The 19247-nt window shown below is 50.6% G+C and overlaps 2 non-coding genes across 2 annotated transcripts; both read left to right on the plus strand.

The window, feature by feature from the left end:
* The first annotated feature begins 8502 nt into the window (after window positions 1-8502).
* Window positions 8503-8569, plus strand: TRNAN-GUU (transfer RNA asparagine (anticodon GUU)). The gene has a single exon. It is a non-coding gene; the product is annotated as a tRNA-Asn (tRNA).
* Window positions 8570-8906: 337 nt separating this feature from the next.
* On the plus strand, window positions 8907-8977 carry TRNAP-UGG (transfer RNA proline (anticodon UGG)). Its single transcript has one exon. It is a non-coding gene; the product is annotated as a tRNA-Pro (tRNA).
* Window positions 8978-19247: the final 10270 nt, after the last annotated feature.

Genomic DNA, 19247 nt, shown 5'->3' on the forward strand with positions numbered 1-19247 from the left:
CTCCGAAGAGTCTCAGAGCGGCTCACAATCTCCATTCACTTCCTCCCCCACAACAGACACCCTGTGAGGTTGGTGGGGCTAAGAGGGCTCTCACAGCAGCTGCCCTTTCAAGGACAGAGAGTGGCCTACAATCTCCTTTCCCTTCCTTCCCCACAACAGACACTCTGTGAGGTGGGTGGGGCTGGAGAGGGCTCTCACAGCAGCTGCTCTTTCAAGGACAACCTCTGCCAGAGCTATGGCTGACCCAAGGCCATTCCAGCTAGGGTGACCATAATGTCTGAAGGCCAGCCAGGGACAATGGGGGGGGTGGGGAGGCAGGGGTGCGCGCGCGCGGAGCGTGTGCGCCGCCGGAAACAGGAAGTGATGTCACTTCCGGCGACGTCACTTCCGGTGACGTCACTTCCGGTGACGTCATGCCACCACCGGAAACAGGAAGTGGCATCACTTCCTGTGACATCATTTTCCCCACGTCACCTGCCGGAAACGGGAAGTGACATCACTTCCTGTGACATCATTTCCCCCAAATGACATCATTTTCCCCAAATGCCACTGCCGGAAACAGGAAGTGACTTCACAGCACTTGCTGTGACGTCCCCAAAAATCCCCCAAATATCACCGCCGGAAACAATTTTGTTCTCAAATCCTGTATATACTTCATCAGTATATGGGATAAGGCACTTTCTCAACTGTGCTGCATAATGCAGCCTATTTATTTTGTCCTGTTGGCTCTGTTGGCTCTATCTGCGCCACCTTCATCACTTTCGGGGTGTGGATCCCCCAGTGGGGTGGTCTCCCGACTCCCTCCGCTGACTGTTTCTGATAGCCCTGCGCCCCCTCTTTCATTTGATATGTGTCCCATGCGGGTGCCACCTTCCCGCCGGGAGATGCCGCAAAATGAGCCCCCTTGAGGCTTATGGCGGCAGGGCTCGGGGGAAGCGAGCTAGACCGCTGTTCTTTTGAGGGGTTATAGAGTGTTTCGAGCCCGTCCCTGTGGCATCGGTCCCATCGTTGTGGGACCCAGGGGGCCGGCGCAGCGGCACGCCGAAGCAGCCTGTCACTAATAACACAGGTCGAGATGCAGGACAGGAACCTGGAAGTGACCGACAGGCTGCTTCAGCGTGCCGCTGCGCCGGCCCCCTGGGCCCCACAATGATGGGACCGATGCCACAGGGACGGGCTCGAAACACTCTATAACCCCTCAAAAGAACAGCAGTCTAGCTCGCTTCCCCCGAGCCCTGCCGCCATAAGCCTCAAGGGGGCTCATTTTGCGGCATCTCCCGGCGGGAGGGTGCCACCCGCACGGGACACATATCAAATGAAAGAGGGGGCGCAGGGCTATCAGAAACAGCCGGCGGAGGGAGTCGGGAGACCACTCCACTGGGGGATCCACACCCCGAAAGTGATGAAGGTGGCGCAGATAGAGCCAACAGAGCCAACAGGACAAAATAAATAGGCTGATTTATGCAGCACAGTTGAGAAAGTGCCTTATCCCATATACTGATGAAGTAAATACAGGATCTGAGAACAAAATTGCACTAGAAGACACAAACACAAAGCTCCCTTACACTGAATCAGTGCTTGGGTCCACCAAAGTCAGTATTGTCACATAAGAGAAGCCCTGTTGGATCAGGCCGGTGGCCCATCCAGTCCAACACTCTGTGTCACATAAGAACATAAGAGAAGCCCTGTTGGATCAGGCCAGTGGCCCATCCAGTCCAACACTCTGCGTCACATAAGAACATAAGAGAAGCCCTGTTGGATCAGGCCAGTGGCCCATCCAGTCCAACTCTCTGCGTCACATAAGAACATAAGAGAAGCCATGTTGGATCAGGCCAGTGGCCCATCCAGTCCAACACTCTGTGTCACACTTAAGAACATAAGAGAAGCCCTGTTGGATCAGGCCAGTGGCCCATCCAGTCCAACACTCTGCGTCACATAAGAACATAAGAGAAGCCCTGTTGGATCAGGCCAGTGGCCCATCCAGTCCAACTCTCTGCCTCACATAAGAGAAGCCCTGTTGGATCAGGCCAGTGGCCCATCCAGTCCAACACTCTGTGTCACATAAGAACATAAGAGAAGCCCTGTTGGATGAGGCCAGTGGCCCATCCAGTCCAACACTCTGCGTCACACTTAAGAACATAAGAGAAGCCCTGTTGGATCAGGCCAGTGGCCCATCCAGTCCAACACTCTGTGTCACACTTAAGAACATAAGAGAAGCCCTGTTGGATCAGGCCAGTGGCCCATCCAGTCCAACACTCTGCGTCACATAAGAACATAAGAGAAGCCTTGTTGGATGAGGCCAGTGGCCCATCCAGTCCAACACTCTGCGTCACATAAGAACATAAGAGAAGCCCTGTTGGATCAGGCCAGTGGCCCATCCAGTCCAACACTCTGTGTCACACTTAAGAACATAAGAGAAGCCCTGTTGGATCAGGCCAGTGGCCCATCCAGTCCAACACTCTGCGTCACATAAGAACATAAGAGAAGCCCTGTTGGATCAGGCCAGTGGCCCATCCAGTCCAACACTCTGTGTCACATAAGAACATAAGGAAGGAAGGAAGGAAGGAAGGAAGGAAGGAAGGAAGGAAGGGAGGGAGGGAGGGAGGGAGGAAGGGAGGGAGAAAGGGAGGGAGAAAGGGAGGGAGGGAAGAAGGGAGGGAGAAAGGGAGGGAGAAAGGGAGGGAGGGAAGAAGGGAAGAAAGAAAGAAAGGAAGGAGGGAAGGAAGGAAGGAGGGAGGAAGGAAGGAAGGAGGGAAGGAAGGAAGGAAGGAACGAAGGAAGGAAGGAACGAAGGAAGGAACGAAGGAAGGAAGGAGGGAGGGAAGAAAGGAAGGCCACCCCCAACCGCCAGCCCCCCCCCCGCTTTCGGCCCCCTTACCTACGGCGGCGGCGAGTCCAGCGGCGGCGGCAGCAGCGGCGAGTCCGGCGGCGGCAGCGGAGAGGCCTTTCCGATGCCCTCCCGGGCCTCCGCCAGCACGGGGGGTGGTGGTAGAGGCCGGGGAAGCGTCGGAAAGGCCCGCGGTGGTCGCTGGAGGGCCTCCAGCGACCACCGCGGGCCTTTCCGACGCCCTCCCGGGCGGAGGAGGACGGGGGGTGGGGGTTTGGAGCCCCGGGAAGCGTCGGAAAGGCCCGCGGGGGTCGCTGGAGGCCCTCCAGCGACCCCCGCGGGCCTTTCCGACGCCCTCCCGGGCGGAGGAGGACAGGGGGTGGGGGTTTGGAGCCCCGGGAAGCGTCGGAAAGGCCCGCGGGGGTCGCTGGAGGCCCTCCAGCGACCCCCGCGGGCCTTTCCGACGCCCTCCCGGGCGGAGGAGGACAGGGGGTGGGGGTTTGGAGCCCCGGGAAGCGTCGGAAAGGCCCGCGGGGGTCGCTGGAGGCCCTCCAGCGACCCCCGCGGGCCTTTCCGACGCCCTCCCGGGCGCAGGAGGACGGGGGGTGGGGGTTTGGAGCGTCGGAAAGGCCCGCGGGGGTCGCTGGAGGCCCTCCAGCGACCCCCGCGGGCCTTTCCGACGCCCTCCCGGGCGGAGGAGGACGGGGGGTGGGGGTTTGGAGCCCCGGGAAGCGTCGGAAAGGCCCGCGGGGGTCGCTGGAGGGCCTCCAGCGACCACCGCGGGCCTTTCCGACGCCCTCCCGGGCCTCCGCCGCCACCGCCGGGCCCCGTGCGCGGGCGGGGAAGGCGGCGAGGGAGGGAGGGAGCGTCCCTGCCGTGCGCAGGGCGATCTGCGCACGCGCAGGGTCGCTCCCTCCCTCCCTCGCCGCCTTCCCCGCCCGGGCGCGCGGCCCCCGGCTCTCTGGCTGGCTAAACCGGGACCTCTTAATGGTCCCGGTATACCCAGCCCGGGAGCCGGGAATTGGGGGCCAGAACCGGGAAAGTCCCGGGAGACCGGGACGGTCTGGCCACCCTAATTCCAGCAGCTGCAAGTGGAGGAGTGGGGAATCAAACCCGATTCTCCCAGATAAGAGTCCACACACTTAACCACTACACCAAACTGGCTCTCCCAGGTATTGATTCCATGAGAAGTCCATAGTGGTGGACATAAAAACCGCTATGGTGGACATAAAAACTCGTTCTACACTGGCCTACCCCTGAAACTGATCCAGAAACTGCAGCGGGTGCAGAATGCGGCAGCTCGCCTGCTGACTGCATCACCTGTACAGGTGAGCATATGGCCGGCATTCCATAACCTGCACTGGCTGCCTATAGAGTACCGGATCAGTTTCAAGGTCTTAGTTTTGACTTTTAAGGCCTTGCGCGGCCCGGGACCAACATACCTACGGGACCGTCTCCTCCCATATACGCCCCGGAGGTTGCTTCGTTCGGCCTCCCAAGATCTTCTGATAGTCTCCGGCCCAAGAGATGCCCGTCTTGCCTCTACCAGGGTCAGGTCCTTTTCGGTCCTGGCCCCGACCTGGTGGAATCAGCTCCCTATGGAGATCCGGGCCCTACCTGGCTTGCTGGCCTTTTGTAGGGCCTGAAAAACGGAGCTGTTCGGCCAGGTCTTCGGATGAGGCAGCGGGCATCTATTTATCGATCGGTCGGCCTCCCCACTACTGCTCTGCTGCTCTACTGCACTGTGATGCTGTATTGCGGTACTATTTTGTGCTGTACACCACCTTGCTGTCATGTCATCTGGCCGAATCATCTTGCTGCACTCTGATGAATGTTGTCATTGGCTTTATTGTGATTTCATTGCGATTTGATTTCTATTTGGTTTACTCCGCTGTGAGCCCCCGATGGGGGAATGGGCGGAATATCAATAAACTAATAATAATAATAATAAAACCACCATGATGGCATAGCTTGGTAAGTTATGTTATAGAAAAATAATATATAAATAATGAGCCAAGAGATTTATAATAATGATTATTATAAGGAGGATTTATTTTTATTTTCAGGGAAGCGATTGAAATTGGTTGGAAAGCGCCATAAAATTAATATTTGAATTTCACAAATACTAAGGTATCAAAAAATGGTTATAAATAATGGTGTTAATTACCTGTCTAGACTATGACGCATGTATTAATCTAATATTTTTAATTAATTACAGTAAAAATATTCAGGAGCAATTTCCATGAACATTGAGGTCCAGAATAATTCATTTAAAGTCAGCCTGTTGAATTACTATAATAAAATAGAATATAATAATTAATATAATTAACTATAATTAATATAATAAAATAATAATAATAATAATAATAATAAGACCACCATGATGGCATAGTTTGGTAAGTTATGTTATAGAAAAATAATATATAAATAATGAGCCAAGAGATTTATAATAATGATTATTATAAGGAGAATTTATTTTTATTTTCAGGGAAGCGATTGAAATTGGTTGGAAAGCGCCATAAAATTAATATTTGAATTTCACAAATACTAAGGTATCAAAAAATGTTTATAAATGATGGTGTTAATTACCTGTATAGACTATGACGCATGTATTAATTTAATATTTTTAATTAATTACAGTAAAAATATTCAGGAGCAATTTCCATGAACATTGAGGTCCAGAATAATTCATTTAAGGTCAGCCTGTTGAATTAACATAATAAAATTCAAGGCTTTCGTTTTTCAAAAATTTTGTTAATAAATATATCATTGTTATACATTGTAGCTCATTCCACCGTTGAAGATGTTATAAAATTGAAACAAAGATAATAAATCCTGGGGTGTTCGTCTGGAACGGACCTTGAGCTGAACCACTGCGTGGCGTCTTTATTCATAATTGCCTAATGTCGGGTTGTTGTTTAAATTTAATCTTTACCGTCACTCCAGTAATTTTTTGGTGTTATAATTTGGTACATGCCACAAAGTTGCAGAGACTTTTCTGTTAGGATTACCAATGGAAAAATTTCCAAAAGAAGACAGAACTTTGATCTGGTACTTGCTCTCAGCTGCTAGGACATTGTATGCGCAGTTGTGGAAGCAAGAAAAAATACCAGAGAAATGGGATTGGATTGTTAAAGTTATGGCATGGAGTGAAATGGATAAGTTAACAAGAGCTTTAAGAGACTATGATTTAGAAGCATTTAAGATGGAGTGGAAGAAGTTCAGAAGATGCGTAGAAGAAAGAATGGAAAATAAAAGGACATTGGACAATCTTTGATAACGATTAAGTAGAAGTGGGAGGAAGATATGAGCTTTGGTTCTTATTAATTAGGGGTACCTTTTAAAATGATGTTTTGAATTTAATACACAGGCGGGGGTCAAGTAAAGGGGGGAGGGGTAGGTAGAAAGTAATATATGGGATTTTAAAAAGTAGTTATTAATGATATAAGAAATTGAATATATTGTCATATGTTACTAATAAAAATTGTTTGAAATATAGTTTGGTACATGCCACTACTATCTGGGGTTCACTGAGGAAAAAGTCATCGGAACGAGGGATTATCTAGAACCCCCGCGTGGACAAGGACTTCATACTGGACTTCTCATGGACTGGATGCTTTCCATTTGAGACCTAATGAGTGTGAACTTATAACGGACTTTGTGAATTAACTTCTTTGTTTATGGGACTTTATGTTCTCTGTCTGTCGCTTTAATGCTCCCTGTTAAGAGGCAAGAATATTATGTAAAAATACTGCAAGATGTTGTCATCATTGACATTAATGAAAGTTGTTCTTTATTTGTGTGCTATTACAGCAAACCGTGTCTTAGTTTTATTTTGGTCCCCATTCGGTCAGCCATAGCTCTTGCTGAATTGTCCTCGAAGGGGCAGCTTCTGTCAGAGCTCTCTCAGCCCCACCCACCTCACAGGGCGTTTGTTGTGGGGGAGGAAGATAAAAGAGGTTGTAAACCACACTGAGACCTAGTGGAGGGTGGGGTATAAATCCAATATCTTCTTCTTCAGTTTGGTGTAGTGGTTAAGTGCGCAGACTCTTACCTGGGGAGAACCAGGTTTCTTCTTCTTCTTCAGTTTGGTGTAGTGGTTAAGTGCGCAGACTCTTACCTGGGGAGAACCAGGTTTCTTCTTCTTCTTCAGTTTGGTGTAGTGGTTAAGTGCGCAAACTCTTACCTGGGGAGAACCAGGTTTAATTCCCCACTCCTCCACTTGCAGCTGCTGGAATGGCCTTGGGTCAGCCATAGCTGACGCAGGAGTTGTCCTTGAAAAGGCAGCTGCTGTAAGAGCTTTCTCAGCCCCACCGACCTCACAGGGTGTCTGGTTTTTTGGGGGGGGGGGAAGGGAAAGGAGATTGTGAGCCACTCTGAGACTCTTCGGAGTGGAGGGCGGGATATAAATCCAAAATCTTCATCTACCTCACAGGGTGTCTGTTGTGGGGAGGGGGAGGTAAAGGAGATTGTGAGCCGCTCTGAGACTCTTCGGATTGGAGGGCGGGATATAAATCCAATATCTTCATCATCATCTTCTTGCCTGAGATCTGATGAGGCCCATGTAGCTTGGGCCATTCAGATATATTTTCGCCTACCTGTGTGTGGGGGGGGGGGGGGCGAGGAGTGCAAATCAGTGACCTCCTTTGACTTGCAGTCTGCAGTTTTGGTTGGCTGCCCGTTCCTTCCCTAACCTTGAAAAAGAACATCTTCCTTGCAGCGCGGCTCGCCGCAATTCGGTCGTCTTGAGCCAAAGAAGCAGCCGGATTTTCTGCTCGGTCATTTTTCGCCTGCCGCTGCCCTCTTTGGGGGTATCCTCTTACGCTTCATCAAACCGGGGCTTTTTAATTCTGCTTCCCCACGACCTGCACTGAGCAGAAAACCCTGAAGAGAAGAGGGAAAGCGCAGTGCGCTGCCTCCACAATCAGACACCATCAGGTCCAGCAGAATAGAGCAAGAGGCCAGGAGAACGTTCAAGTCGAGTTGCCAATCCCCAGGTGTTTTTTGAGGTAGAAAGACCAAATATTCAGTATAGCATCCAGTGCCTCCCTCGAAAATACCCTCCAGGTTTCAAAAAGGTTGGACCAGGCGGTCCAATTCTATGAGCCCCAAAAGAAGGTGCCCCTATCCTTATTTCCTATGGAAAGAAGGCATTTAAAAAGGTGTGCGGTCCCTTTAAATGTGTTGGCCAGGACTCCCTTCGGAATTCAAATATGCTTGTCGCACCCTTGCTCCTGGCTCCGCCCCCAATGTCTCCTGACTCCACCCCCAAAGTCCCGAGATATTTCTAGAACTGGACTTGGCAACCCTACTTTCAAGACAAACACACTTTGCAACAGGCTAGGAGCTTCTGGGGTCGACTCACCTCACAAAAGCTCCTGCCCGGCCAGAAAGCTTGCTATCAGCCTCCTAAAAACAAAGAGCCAGTGCTAGATTAAACCCTGTGGAGGCCCCTAGGCCAGGGGTGCTAAACATGTGGCCCACAGGCTGAACCAGGCCCCCAGAGGGCTCCTATCAGGCCCCCGAGCAATTGTCAGTGATGTGGCTCAGCAGTAGAGCATCTGCTTGGGAAGCAGAAGGTCCCAGGCTCAATCCCCGGCATCTCCGAATAAAAAGGGTCCAGGCAATAGGCGTAAAAAACCTCAACTGGAGACCCTGGAGAGCAGGGGAGGGACGGTGGCTCAGCGGTAGAGCATCTGCTCGTTAAGCAGAAGGTCCCAGGTTCAATCCCCGGCATCTCCAACTAAACAGGGTCCAGGCAAGTAGGCGTGAAAAACCTCCGCTTGAGACCCTGGAGAGTAGGGGAGGGAGGGTGGCTCAGTGGTAGAGCATCTGCTTGGGAAGCAGAAGGTCCCAGGTTCAATCCCCGGCATCTCCAACTAAAAAGGGTCAAGGCAAGTAGGCGTGAAAAACCTCCGCTTGAGACCCTGGAGAGTAGGGGAGGGAGGGTGGCTCAGTGGTAGAGCATCTGCTTGGGAAGCAGAAGGTCCCAGGTTCAATCCCCGGCATCTCCAACTAAAAAGGGTCAAGGCAAGTAGGCGTGAAAAACCTCCGCTTGAGACCCTGGAGAGTAGGGGAGGGAGGGTGGCTCAGTGGTAGAGCATCTGCTTTGGAAGCAGAAGGTCCCAGGTTCAATCCCCGGCATCTCCAACTAAAAAGGGTCAAGGCAAGTAGGCGTGAAAAACCTCCGCTTGAGACCCTGGAGAGTAGGGGAGGGAGGGTGGCTCAGTGGTAGAGCATCTGCTTGGGAAGCAGAAGGTCCCAGGTTCAATCCCCGGCATCTCCAACTAAAAAGGGTCCAGGCAAGTAGGCGTGAAAAACCTCAGCTTGAGACCCTGGAGAGCCGCTGCCAGACTGAGTAGACTGACTTTGAAGGACCGTGAGTCTGATTCAATAGAAGGCAGCTTGATATAAGTTCATATGGCTGTCATCTGCTTTCTTCTCCCTCCCTCTCTCTTGCTTCCTTCTGCATCTCAGCTTGCTTTTTCAAGCTTGCTCAATTGCTCAGGAAGTACAGAGCAAAACCTCTATTTTCTCCGTTGGCTGAGGCTCCCTCCCAGTCCCCTGGGAAAGGAAAGAAAGAGCCAGAGCTTCCTTTGCCCAGTTCCCTGGATCTCATGGGAGAAATGGAGAGCCAGTTTGGTGTAGTGGTTAAGTGTGCGGACTCTTATCTGGAAGAACCGGGTTTGATTCCCCACTCCTCCACTTGCACCTGCTGGAATGGCCTTGGGTCAGCCATAGTTCTGGCAGAAGTTGTCCTTGAAAAGGCAGCTGCTGTGAGAGCCCTCTCCAGCCCCACGCACCTCACAGGGTGTCTGTTGTGGGGGAGGAAGGTAAAGGAGATTGTGAACCACTCTGAGATTCTTCGGAGTGGAGGGCGGGATATAAATCCAATATCTTCATCTACCTCACAGGGTGTCTGTTGTGGGGGAGGAAGGGAAAGGAAATTGTGAGCCGCTCTGAGACTCTTCGGAGTGGAGGGCGGGATATAAATCCAATATCTTCATCTACCTCACAGGGTGTCTGTTGTAGGGGAAGAAGGTAAAGGAGATTGTGAGCCGCTCTGAGACTCTTCGGAGTGGAGGGCGGGATTTAAATCCAATATCTTCATCTACCTCACAGGGTGTCTGTTATGGGGGCGGAGGAAGGGAAAGGAGATTGTGAGCCGCTCTGAGACTCTTCGGAGTGGAGGGTGGGATATAAATCCAGTATCTTCATCTACCTCACAGGGTGTCTGTTGTGGGGGAGGAAGGGAAAGGAGATTGTGAGCCACTCTGAGACTCTTCAGAGTGGAGGGCGGGGTATAAATCCAATATCTTCATCTACCTCACAGGGTGTCTGTTGTGGGGGAGGAAGGTAAAGGAGATTGTGAGCTGCTCTGAGACTCTTCGGAGTGGAGGGCGGGATATAAATCCAATATCTTCATCTACCTCACAGGGTGTCTGTTGTGGGGGAGGAAGGGAAAGGAGATTGTGAGCCGCTCTGAGACTCTTCCGAGTGGAGGGCGGGAAATAAATCCAATATCTTCTTCTTCTAGAAATACAAAGAAATCATCTTTATGACCGAGTACTAACATTTTAAGCGTGTTTTAAGTATTTTTTTAAAAAAATATATTTGTGTTTGTCTGTGTTCGTTATAAAATCTCTCCACTAAATAGGTACACGCATGACCTGGCCCAACATGACTCAGCCCAACCTGATGCGGACTGGCCCTTCAAGGTCTCATAACAAATGAGTTTGACACCCCTGCCCTTGGCAGTCAAAATCTCAGGGACACCCCCACTGAAGCCTGCAGGCACTTTTTCAAAAGCCCCTTTGACTAAGCTGCAGGGAAGAGGCAGTAGGGTTGCCAAGTCCTGTTGAAGAAATATCTGGGGACTTTGGGGGTGGAGCCAGGAGTCTTTGGGGGTGGAGCCAGGAGACATTAGGGGTGGAGCCAAGATCAAGGCTGTGACAAACATAATTGAACTCCAAAGGGAGTTCTGGCCATCACATTTAAAGGGACGGCACACCTTTTCAATGCCTTCCTTCCATAGGAAATAATGAAGAATAAGGGCACCTTCTTTTGGGGCGCATAGAATTGGACCCCCTGGTCCAATCTTTTTGAAACTTGGAGGGTATTTTGGGCAGAGGCACTGGATGCTATACTGAAAATTTGGTGCCTCTACCCCAAAAAACACCCCCCCCCCAGATACCCACGGATCAATTCTCCATGATTTTCTATGGGAATAAATCTCCATAGGGAACAATAGAGTTCCCAGCAGACATTTCCCTCCCCTCCCCCCGCTTTCCGACGACCCTGAAGCGGGGGGAGGGCCTCCAAACTGGGGGATCCCCTGCCCCCACCTGGGGATTGGCAACCCTAAGAGGCAGAGAGAGGCAAACTTGGAGACGACGCCAGCAGCTGCACAAGGCAAAGAGCGGCTCAGTTGCTGGCTGCACATGCAGGCGGGGAGGGCTGCAAGCAGGGGGGGAACCGGGGGGAGGGGGAGCCCATAGGCCAGTGCCTGCTTTGCCTAATTGTTAATCCGGCCCTGCAAAGAATGTAAACTCCAAGGCAGAGTTGTCAAACACCTTTGTTATGAGGGCCGGATCTGACATAAATGAGACTTTGTTGGGCCGGGCCATGTCAGGTTGGGCCAGGCGTGTGCCTATTTAAGATTAGATAGCAGAGAGATAAACTTTGTAAAGGACACAGACAAAGATGACTAAAGTTTTTTTTTAAACTTAAAATATGCTTAAAATATTAGCTCTTGTCGGTCTTAAAGGTGCTTTCTTTGTATTTCTCCCATGGGACCCAGGGAACAGGACAAAGGAAGTTCTGGCTCTTCTCTTCCTTCCCCATTGACTCTTGGCTCAGTAGCTCTTCTGTGTGATTGAGAGAGCCTGGAAAAATAATCTCTGCTTCCCCCCTCCCCCACTTCCTCCTCAGCCATTGGAAAAGATAGAGGTTCCGCTCTGTAGCTCCTGTGCGATTGAGCAAGCCTGGCAAAGCAAGCTGTGATGCGGAAGGGAGCAAGATATAGAGAGAAGGAAGCAGATGGCAGTCGCTCGGGGGCCTGATTTGGCCCCTGGGACACATGTTTGACACCCCTGCTCTAAGGCAATACAGATCCGGATCCTCCTCCAGGGCCATGACCTGGGCCACCCAAAGTGATGACCAAAACCCCACGAAAATCGACACCCCTACCTGGTGATAGGGTTTTGCTGCCCCGGGTGAGCTGCCCACTAGCCGCGCCCACCCCTGAAATTTAAAAAACAGAGAATTGTAGGAGAAATGAAGAAAGCTGAAACTATATACATTTTTAATTTACAATTTTTAAAATTTAATCTTTTTTAAAAAAAAAAAATTGTGCAACTAAGCAACAAAAATCGTGAGAATCCTACTTGATCCTTTTAGCTGGAGGTGCCAGGGACAAGACCTTCACATGACCATTTCTACTTGATCCTTTTAGTTGGAGGTGCCAGGGATAACACCTTCACATGACCATTTCTACTTGATCCTTCGAGTTGGAGGTGCCAGGGACAAGACGTTCACGTGACCATTTCTACTTGATCCTTTTAGCTGGAGGTGCCAGGGACAAGACCTTCATGTAAGTGTTTCTACTTGATTATTGTAGCTGGAGCTGCCAGGGACAAGACCTTCACGTGAGCATTTCTACTTGATTATTGTAGCTGGAGGTGCCAGGGACAAGACCTTCACGTGACCATTTCTACCCTTTTAGCTGGAGGTGCCAGGGACAAGACCTTCACGTGAGCGTTTCTACTTGATTATTGTAGCTGGAAGTGCCAGGGACAAGACCTTCACATGACCATTTCTACTTGATCCTTTTAGCTGGTGGTGCCAGGGACAAGACCTTCACGTGACCATTTCTACCCTTTTAGCTGGAGATGCCAGGGTCAAGACCTTCACATGATCATTTCTACTTGATTATTGTAGCTGGAGGTGCCAGGGACAAGACCTTCACGTGACCATTTCTACTTGATCCTTTTAGCTGGAGGTGCCAGGGACAAGACCTTCACGTGACCATTTCTACCCTTTTAGCTGGAGGTGCCAGGGACAAGACCTTCACGTGAGCGTTTCTACTTGATTATTGTAGCTGGAAGTGCCAGGGACAAGACCTTCACGTGACCATTTCTACTTGATCCTTATAGCTGGAGGTGCCAGGGACAAGACCTTCACGTGACCATTTCTACTTGATCCTTGTAGCTGGAGGTGCCAGGGACAAGACCTTCACGTGACCATTTCTACCCTTTTAGCTGGAGGTGCCAGGGACAAGACCTTCACGTGAGCGTTTCTACTTGATTATTGTAGCTGGAAGTGCCAGGGACAAGACCTTCACGTGACCATTTCTACTTGATCCTTGTACCTGGTGGTGCCAGGGACAAGACCTTCACGTAAGTGTTTCTACTTGATTATTGTAGCTGGAGCTGCCAGGGACAAGACCTTCACGTGAGCATTTCTACTTGATTATTGTAGCTGGAGGTGCCAGGGACAAGACCTTCACGTGACCATTTCTACCCTTTTAGCTGGAGGTGCCAGGGACAAGACCTTCACGTGAGCGTTTCTACTTGATTATTGTAGCTGGAAGTGCCAGGGACAAGACCTTCACGTGACCATTTCTACTTGATCCTTGTAGCTGGAGGTGCCAGGGACAAGACCTTCACGTGACCATTTCTACCCTTTTAGCTGGAGGTGCCAGGGACAAGACCTTCACGTGAGCGTTTCTACTTGATTATTGTAGCTGGAGGTGCCAGGGACAAGACCTTCACGTGACCATTTCTACTTGATCCTTGTAGCTGGAGGTGCCAGGGACAAGACCTTCACGTGACCATTTCTACCCTTTTAGCTGGAGGTGCCAGGGACAAGACCTTCACGTGACCATTTCTACCCTTTTAGCTGGAGGTGCCAGGGACAAGACCTTCACGTGACCATTTCTACCCTTTTAGCTGGAGGTGCCAGGGACAAGACCTTCACGTGACCATTTCTACCCTTTTAGCTGGAGGTGCCAGGGACAAGACCTTCATGTGAGCGTTTCTACTTGATTATTGTAGCTGGAAGTGCCAGGGACAAGACCTTCACGTGACCATTTCTACTTGATCCTTTTAGCTGGAGGTGCCAGGGACAAGACCTTCACGTGACCATTTCTACTTGATCCTTGTAGCTGGAGGTGCCAGGGACAAGACCTTCACGTGACCATTTCTACCCTTTTAGCTGGAGGTGCCAGGGACAAGACCTTCACGTGACCATTTCTACCCTTTTAGCTGGAGGTGCCAGGGACAAGACCTTCACGTGACCATTTCTACCCTTTTAGCTGGAGGTGCCAGGGACAAGACCTTCACGTGACCATTTCTACCCTTTTAGCTGGAGGTGCCAGGGACAAGACCTTCATGTGAGCGTTTCTACTTGATTATTGTAGCTGGAAGTGCCAGGGACAAGACCTTCACGTGACCATTTCTACTTGATCCTTTTAGCTGGAGGTGCCAGGGACAAGACCTTCACGTGACCATTTCTACCCTTTTAGCTGGAGGTTCCAGGGACAAGACCTTCACGTGAGCGTTTCTACTTGATTATTATAGCGGAGGTGCCAGAGACAAGACCTTCATGAAACCATTTCTACTTGATCCTTTTAGCTGGAGGTGCCAGGGACAAGACCTTCATGTGGCCATTTCTAATTGAGCCTTGTAGCTGGAGGTGCCAGGGACAAGACCTTCATGTGGCCATTTCTACTTGATCTTTGTAGCAGGAGGTGCCAGGGACAAGACCTTCACATGACCATTTCTACTTGATCCTTTTAGCTGGAGGTGCCAGGGACAAGACCTTCACGTGACCATTTCTACCCTTTTAGCTGGAGGTGCCAGGGACAAGACCTTCACGTGAGCATTTCTACTTGATCCTTTTAGCTGGAGGTGCCAGGGACAAGACCTTCACGTGAGCATTTCTACTTGATCCTTTTAGCTGGAGGTGCCAGGGACAAGACCTTCACGTGACCATTTCTACTTGATCCTTTTAGCTGGAGGTGCCAGGGACAAGACCTTCACGTGACCATTTCTACCCTTTTAGCTGGAGGTGCCAGGGACAAGACCTTCACGTGAGCATTTCTACTTGATCCTTTTAGCTGGAGGTGCCAGGGACAAGACCTTCACGTGACCATTTCTACTTGATCCTTTTAGCTGGAGGTGCCAGGGACAAGACCTTCACGTGACCATTTCTACCCTTTTAACTGGAGGTGCCAGGGACAAGACCTTCACGTGACCGTTCCTACTTGATCCTTTTAGCTGGAGGTGCCAGGGACAAGACCTTCACATGACCATTTCTACCTGATCCTTCAAGTTGGAGGTGCCAGGGACAAGACCTTCATGTGACCATTTCTACCCTTTTAGCTGGAGGTGCCAGGGACAGCATTGAGGCACTGCTGTTGAAGACGCAGCTGCGCTGGGCAGGGCATATTTCTAGGATGGAAAACCACCGCCTTCCCAAGATTGCCCTGTATGGCGAACTCTCCACCGGTCATCGAAATAGAGGGGCACCAAAGAAGAGGTACAAGGACTCCTTGAAGAAATCCCTTAGCACCTGTCACATCAACCATCACCAGTGGTCTGACCTAGCCTCAGATCGCAAAGCATGGAGGCACACCATCCACCAGGCTGTCTCTTCCTTTGAGAACACACGCATAGCTGGTCTTGAGGACAAAAGGAGATTGAGGAAGAATCGCACTGCTACAGGACCAGCCCTAAATCAGACTTTTCCCTGCAGCCACTGTGGCCGGACCTGCCTGTCCCGCATTGGTCTTGTCAGCCACCAGCGAGCCTGCAGCAAACGTGGACTACTGCACCCTTCTTAAATCTTCGTTCGCGAAGTCAAGCCGAGAGAGAGAGAGAGAGAGAGAGAGCCAGGGACAAGACGTTCACGTGACCGTTCCTACTTGATCCTTTTAGCTGGAGGTGCCAGGGACAAGACCTTCACCTGACCATTTCTACCTGATCCTTCAAGTTGGAGGTGCCAGGGACAAGACCTTTACATGACCATTTCTACCTGATCCTTCAAGTTGGAGGTGCCAGGGACAAGACCTTCACGTGACCATTTCTACCCTTTTAGCTGGAGGTGCCAGGGACAAGACCTTCACGTGACCATTCCTACTTGATCCTTTTAGCTGGAGGTGCCAGGGACAAGACCTTCATGTGACCATTTCTAATTGAGCCTTGTAGCTGGAGGTGCCAGGGACAAGACCTTCATGTGGCCATTTCTACTTGATCTTTGTAGCTGGAGGTGCCAGGGACAAGACCTTCATGTGACCATTTCTACTTGATCCTTTTAGCTGGAGGTGCCAGGGACAAGACCTTCACGTGACCATTTCTACCCTTTTAGCTGGAGGTGCCAGGGACAAGACCTTCACATGAGCGTTTCTACTTGATTATTGTAGCTGGGGGTGCCAGGGACAAGACCTTCATGTGACCATTTCTACTTGATCCTTTTAGCTGGAGGTGCCAGGGACAAGACCTTCACGTGACCATTTCTACTTGATCCTTTTAGCTGGAGGTGCCAGGGACAAGACCTTCACGTGAGCATTTCTACTTGATCCTTTTAGCTGGAGGTGCCAGGGACAAGACCTTCACGTGACCATTTCTACCCTTTTAGCTGGAGGTGCCAGGGACAAGACCTTCACGTGACCATTTCTACCCTTTTAGCTGGAGGTGCCAGGGACAAGACCTTCATGTGAGCGTTTCTACTTGATTATTGTAGCTGGAAGTGCCAGGGACAAGACCTTCACGTGACCATTTCTACTTGATCCTTTTAGCTGGAGGTGCCAGGGACAAGACCTTCACGTGACCATTTCTACCCTTTTAGCTGGAGGTTCCAGGGACAAGACCTTCACGTGAGCGTTTCTACTTGATTATTATAGCGGAGGTGCCAGAGACAAGACCTTCATGAAACCATTTCTACTTGATCCTTTTAGCTGGAGGTGCCAGGGACAAGACCTTCATGTGGCCATTTCTAATTGAGCCTTGTAGCTGGAGGTGCCAGGGACAAGACCTTCATGTGGCCATTTCTACTTGATCTTTGTAGCAGGAGGTGCCAGGGACAAGACCTTCACATGACCATTTCTACTTGATCCTTTTAGCTGGAGGTGCCAGGGACAAGACCTTCACATGACCATTTCTACTTGATCCTTTTAGCTGGAGGTGCCAGGGACAAGACCTTCACATGACCATTTCTACCCTTTTAGCTGAAGGTGCCAGGGACAAGACCTTCACGTGACCGTTCCTACTTGATCCTTTTAGCTGAAGGTGCCAGGGACAAGACCTTCACGTGACCATTTCTACTTGATCCTTTTAGCTGGAGGTGCCAGGGACAAGACCTTCACGTGACCGTTCCTACTTGATCCTTTTAGCTGGAGGTGCCAGGGACAAGACCTTCACGTGAGCATTTCTACCTGATCCTTCAAGTTGGAGGTGCCAGGGACAAGACCTTCATGTGACCATTTCTACCCTTTTAGCTGGGGGTGCCAGGGACAAGACCTTCACGTGAGCGTTCCTACTTGATCCTTTTAGCTGGAGGTGCCAGGGACAAGACCTTCACATGACCATTTCTACTTGATCCTTTTAGCTGGAGGTGCCAGGGACAAGACCTTCATGTGACCCTTTCTACCCTTTTAGCTGGGGGTGCCAGGGACAAGACCTTCACGTGAACCTTCCTACTTGATGCTTTTAGCTGGAGGTGCCAGGACAAGACCTTCACATGACCATTTCTACCCTTTTAGCTGGGGGTGCCAGGGACAAGACCTTCACGTGAGCGTTCCTACTTGATGCTTTTAGCTGGAGGTGCCAGGGACAAGACCTTCACATGACCATTTCTACCCTTTTAGCTGAAGGTGCCAGGGACAAGACCTTCACGTGACCGTTCCTACTTGATCCTTTTAGCTGGAGGTGCCGGGGACAAGACCTTCACATGACCATTTCTACCCTTTTAGCTGAAGGTGCCAGGGACAAGACCTTCACGTGACCGTTCCTACTTGATGCTTTTAGCTGGAGGTGCCAGGGACAAGACCTTCACATGACCATTTCTACCCTTTTAGCTGAAGGTGCCAGGGACAAGACCTTCACGTGAACGTTCCTACTTGATGCTTTTAGCTGGAGGTGCCAGGACAAGACCTTCACATGACCATTTCTACCCTTTTAGCTGGGGGTGCCAGGGACAAGACCTTCACGTGACCGTTCCTACTTGATCCTTTTAGCTGGAGGTGCCAGGGACAAGACCTTCACATGACCATTTCTACTTGATCCTTTTAGCTGGAGGTGCCAGGGACAAGACCTTCACGTGACCGTTCCTACTTGATCCTTTTAGCTGGAGGTGCCAGGGACAGGACCTTCACATGACCATTTCTACTTGATCCTTTTAGCTGGAGGTGCCAGGGACAAGACCTTCACATGACCGTTCCTACTTGATCCTTTTAGCTGAAGGTGCCGGGGACAAGACCTTCACATGACCGTTCCTACTTGATCCTTTTAGCTGGAGGTGCCAGGGACAAGACTTTCACATGACCATTTCTACTTGATCCTTTTAGTTGGAGGTGCCAGGGACAAGACCTTCACATGACCATTTCTACTTGATCCTTGTAGCTGGAGGTGCCAGGGACAAGACCTTCACGTGACCGTTCCTACTTGATCCTTTTAGCTGAAGGTGCCGGGGACAAGACCTTCACATGACCATTTCTACTTGATCCTTTTAGCTGGAGGTGCCAGGGACAAGACCTTCACATGACCGTTCCTACTTGATCCTTTTAGCTGGGGGTGCCAGGGACAAGACCTTCACATGACCATTTCTACTTGATCCTTTTAGCTGAAGGTGCCGGGGACAAGACCTTCACGTGACCGTTCCTACTTGATCCTTTTAGCTGGGGGTGCCAGGGACAAGACCTTCACGTGACCGTTCCTACTTGATCCTTTTAGCTGAAGGTGCCGGGGACAAGACCTTCACATGACCGTTCCTACTTGATCCTTTTAGCTGGGGGTGCCAGGGACAAGACCTTCACATGACCATTTCTACTTGATCCTTTTAGCTGAAGGTGCCAGGGACAAGACCTTCACATGACCATTTCTACTTGATCCTTTTAGCTGGAGGTGCCAGGGACAAGACCTTCACATGACCGTTCCTACTTGATCCTTTTAGCTGGGGGTGCCAGGGACAAGACCTTCACATGACCATTTCTACTTGATCCTTTTAGCTGAAGGTGCCGGGGACAAGACCTTCACGTGACCGTTCCTACTTGATCCTTTTAGCTGGGGGTGCCGGGGACAAGACCTTCACGTGACCGTTCCTACTTGATCCTTTTAGCTGAAGGTGCCGGGGACAAGACCTTCACGTGACCGTTCCTACTTGATCCTTTTAGCTGGGGGTGCCGGGGACAAGACCTTCACGT

The sequence above is a fragment of the Heteronotia binoei genome, chromosome 2 (genome assembly GCF_032191835.1).
Source record: "Heteronotia binoei isolate CCM8104 ecotype False Entrance Well chromosome 2, APGP_CSIRO_Hbin_v1, whole genome shotgun sequence".
NCBI lineage: Eukaryota > Metazoa > Chordata > Lepidosauria > Squamata > Gekkonidae > Heteronotia > Heteronotia binoei.